Source organism: Hypomesus transpacificus, chromosome 25 (genome assembly GCF_021917145.1).
Source record: "Hypomesus transpacificus isolate Combined female chromosome 25, fHypTra1, whole genome shotgun sequence".
Classification (NCBI taxonomy): domain Eukaryota; kingdom Metazoa; phylum Chordata; class Actinopteri; order Osmeriformes; family Osmeridae; genus Hypomesus; species Hypomesus transpacificus.
The window spans coordinates 2,772,839-2,777,631 of NC_061084.1; the positions used below are offsets into that span (position 1 = coordinate 2,772,839).

The window sequence follows — 4,793 nt, forward strand, 5'->3', positions numbered from 1 at the left end:
GTCGGGGGCAAGAGCACCGCCCAGCTCCACCGCAACACCGGCCAACACCACCAAGATCAATGAGGTACCGAGACCCCCGTGGCTACCTCCATCGCCACGAGTAGAGGGGCTTCCGTTACCTGCTGTCCCACCCCTCGAGCTACAGCAGGGTTTCGCCCCCCCGAAAGGGGCCTAAGTAAGCAATAAGACAAGCAAAAAAAAAAAAAAAAAAAATATTATTTTTTTTTTTTCTGGGGGGGAACGCCCGAACACCGATACAAACACACACAGGGGTTAGGGTTGAGGTTAGGGTTAGGGTTGGGGTAGGGTTAGGATCAGGGTAAGGCCACTAGCCCCAGGGTTGGGGTCAGGAGCAGGGTTGGGGTTGGGATCAGGGTTGGGGTTGGGAATAGGGTTGGGTTAAGGCCACTAACCCCAGGGTTGGGGTTAGGAGCAGGGTTGGGATTAGGGACCGAGAACACGGTTGAGGTTAGGGTAAGTGACAGGGGGGGATACAAACCTGTACCTGGCACTAAACCTCCCAGCTAGCCCGTGCCATGGCCAGCCTGGTTTCCGTCCCGAAGGACCACAGAGACAAACCTACTACCGGCCGTCAGGAGACTCCACGTTCGCATCCGGCCTGGGCGGGCCATCATTGATCGGTCTGTAGAAATCCCGAAGGATATCTAACGAATAGGCGAGAGTACGCCTAGCCACCAACTTAGCAAATCGCTTCATCCCTGGTTTCGAAACGCCCAGAGGCCTGAGTATCCACCAAAGCCGGTACCTCATCCCCGCGGCCGCCGGCACTCAGCCATAGGCGTTTGAATCTTTCTTGGGAAAATACGCTTATTGTAGCCAATCGGGTCAGGGGGTCCTCGGACCGACTTAACCGAAAGACCCGCCGGGCTTGGACACCGGGTATCAGGCGAGCCAGTCTCATTACTCCGAGTCCGCCGTCACGAGACTTACTATATATGAGCCCATCGGTTGTTGATGGGTGTAGGTGTAACCAGTCTTTAATCGCCGTCCGGATCAGCTGATCCACCCTTTCCAGGAGGGCGACTTTCGCAAGACCATGGTCTAGCTGGTAAATTAGTCGAGGGATAGCAAATCGGCAGAGCATCTCGACCTTCTGAGAAGGCTTCAGCGCCGCACGCCCGATAGCACGGATCCACGCAACCATCCGTTCCTCCGGCCCCAGTAGCCCAATCACCTTGCCCGGTTTCAGTCCCATCGCTAGGTATTTCTCCATCACCTCGGGCCCCGTTAGGCGAAGAGGCTCTCCACAAACCCGCCAGGGGCTGCAGTCGTTCACAATAAGCGAGCGTTCACCCCTCGAGAGAAAGAAACCAAAGCACTTTTTAGGCTGCACGCGCATCCCCGTCAACTGGCAAAAGGACTCCAGGATAGCGATGTTCCTCGACATACCGACCCACGAACTGCTCACCATCACCAGATCATCGACAAAAGCTAATGTCGTTACCGATTGGTCTCCCCATGCGAAGCCCTCGCCTCGGCGTTCCAACGTCTGGATTAGCGGGTCCAGCGCCACGTTAAAGAGAAGGTTTACGTTAAACAGAGTTGTCCCAACCGATTGGCATGGAGGTGGGGGTCAAGCAGGGTGACCCCATGTCCCCCACCTCCATGCCAATCGGTCAGGACAACTCTGCCCCGACTTTGACCCTGGTCACGCATCCCACATATGAGTCCCGAATGAGACCCAGCACATGGTCATCTAGTTCCCTCCGCTTAACCCTCACACTCTCCTCATTGTCTATGCAGCTTGCATTTATCCCTCGCGCTGTCTCCGGGTCGTTGTGACCCACAGCTCTGTCTATTACGCCACCTTCGCGCTGTCTCGGGGTCATTGTGACCCACACTGGGGGAATATAAAGGTTTCACTTTATTTTATTTTTTTTGTATTATGAGAAGTTGTCAGAAGACCGCTGTGGGTCACAAGGAACCGGAGACAGTGCGGGGTCGCGTAATAGACGACACAGACGTTGCAGTGTAAAAGAAAAATATATATATATAAACAGGCAGAGACAGCACAAAAAACAAGCAACTCCCCTTGTGGTCTAGTGGCAAGGCTGCGAGGCTGTCAACTCCACAGCCCTGGATTGCTCCCCAGCCAGGGAAAATATGAATTATTTTTTTATGTAGACAGATAATGTTTCACTTTTATTTTTGTATTACGAAAGGTCGTCAACACGAGAGTGGCGTAACAGACTAGGTATGGTGAGTCACAGCGCAGACTAGGATACAGCGCGAGAGTGTAATAATAGGCATGTAGACAAGGCTAGAAATAAAATGTTTCACTTTATTTATTTATTTTTGGCTATAAAAGTTGTCACAATGTCAGTTTGACTCACCACAACCCCGAAACGGCACGAGAGTGGCGTCATAGACTAGGCAGACAACGCGAGGAATAAAATCAAATGTTTCACTTTATTTTATTTATTTTTGTACCATGAAAAGTTGTCACACCGTGCATGACACCGTGCATCACAATGACCCTCAGACAGCACTACGGATAGACCTCCAGCCTGCCGTCCTGATACATCATCTATTCATCCCATGCATGTAGTGGTGGTGGTGGTGGTGCTGCTGGTGGTTGTGGTGGTGGTGGCGGCAGCGGCAGGAGCAGCAGCACTGTGCTTTGACTTGAGCAAAGCCCATCTTCTGCACTCGACTGAGTTGTTCAGTCTCCTGCACACACTCCCGCAGGTCGTCTGGGGTCAACGGGAACCTCTCCTTGGCCGAAGCCCAGCTCGGTGGGGCATGTGGGGCAGTATACACGCGAACAGGATTTGCAGACATGCCTCTTACAACCGCGACAAACTGTGAACGTTTTACGGTCCTTCTTCACCGGGCAGACTTGACATCTCTTCCCCTTACTGGCAGGGACCGGCGAGGTCGGTCCTGCCGATGAGGAGGCGGCGGCTGCTGCTGCGCCATCCTCTTCGGGTTGTCGTCGAGGAGGTGGATCGCGACAGCTGGCCATCCGTAGATCTTTCACAACCGCAGCAGCAGCTTCCGCGCGGGGCAGACATCGTCTCCTCTCGATCAGCGGAGTCACGAGGGCCCTTCCGAGCTGCTCGAGGAAAAACCTCCTCTTGTTGTGTTTACGCGGCATCCAGTTGGGGTTGACCTCTCTCCATATCACAAAGGCGTTGTAGGAGGAAACATCAACGATGTTACTGAAGATGACGAGGGGCCACCGGGCCGTCTTCCTTTTACAGCTGTAGGCCGAGATGACCTTGTCCAGATTGTCTACACCTCCTTTGTTGCGGTTGTAGTCTAAGACGATGGTCGGTTTGCCGTCGTTTCTGTCGCTGATTTCGTCGTTTGTGTGGCGTGTGCTCATGAGTAAAATGTTCTTATTTTTCTTTGCGAGGTAGGAAACCAGAGTGGTGGTGGGAGTGAAGGCGAACTGCGAAGACAGCACCCGTTGCCTGTTCGTCGTCGTCAGCAGCTCAGACGGGAGCTCGGTCCTGTTCTTTCGCACGGTGCCAACCATCATGTTTCTCGTCGCCATGAGCTCTCGTCCGAGGTCGTAGGATGTGAAGAAATTGTCACACGTGACATTGCGATCCTTCAGGCCGTCTGTCATATCGAGCACGACGCGCATCCCCTGGCTCCTCTCCGGGGCTCCGTCGCTCGACTTCCCGGTGTAAACTTGCATCTTCCAAGCGTAGCTTGATTTTGCATCGCACGTGACCCATGACTTGATCCCATACTTTGCCGGTTTGCTCGGCATGTACTGCCTGAAAGGACACCGTCCTCTGAACGCGACCAGTTGTTCATCCACGGTCACTTCGGGCCCTGGGTCGTAGAGGCGGGGTAATCTCTCTACCCCACATATCCCAGACCTCTCGTATCGCCGCCAACTTGTCCGTGGCGCGTCTCGCCGCTCGCGTCCCACGGTCGTCAAATCGTATAGACGTCAAATAGGTGTAGAAGACTTTCAGCTGCATGGTAGCGCGGAAAATCGCTCTGCCGCTTTGCGCGTCCCATAGACTGGCGGCCGCTTCGCCTCGGGACTTGTACACCCCTGCCAGGATTAGCAGCCCTATGTAGGCACGTAGGTCAGAGGCGTCCATGGCTTTCCACTCCTCTCCGCGTTTCAGATAGCCTTCCTGATTTGTCTCGTCCAAGATCACTGTTTCGATTTGTGGCGTGACAAAGTAAAAACGCAGAGACGATGTCGAGAGCGTGGGAAACGGCGTACGCTGTGGGTCCTCTGGGGGTCCTCTCACGGCTGTCACGTTGCGACAGCAGCCTCGGATTCCTCAGCAACTGAACGCCATTCAATTTTGCCATCTTTCGACAAGAAAGTATCTCTGTCGATTTCAGGGGCTCGGGCGGCGGCTGCTGCTGAGTTGTCGTCGACCGCATTATACTCTTGCCCGTCTGCTTGTTCCGACACATGCTCCGCGTACTCTTGCCCGTCGTCTTTTTCTTCTTCTTCCTGCTCTTCTGCCACATGCTCCACGCACCCTTCGCCGTCTTTTATTTCTGACACATCCTCGGTCTCCTCTTCAGACTCACTTTGCTCGATATTTGCAAACATCTGTTGTAGAACTTGCAGGGCACTGAAATCCCGAGCCATAGCTGCGTGACCCTAGACAACGGCTGTCCTGACCCCCAACGAATGTGTGTTAGTAGCACTTGCCTACAGCTCACGTGATTACATGGACAAATGATTGATGATATGATCGACGATCGTAAAGGCCGTGGTTGGACTTAATGGAGTGGGAGAGTGGGATGTTTATATATTTATATAAAGGTATATAAAGGCAGGCATAAAA

The 4,793-nt window shown here is 53.4% G+C and overlaps 1 pseudogene; it reads right to left on the reverse strand.

The window, feature by feature from the left end:
* Positions 1-700: 700 nt before the first annotated feature.
* Positions 701-4,555, reverse strand: LOC124486918 (annotated as a pseudogene).
* Positions 4,556-4,793: the final 238 nt, after the last annotated feature.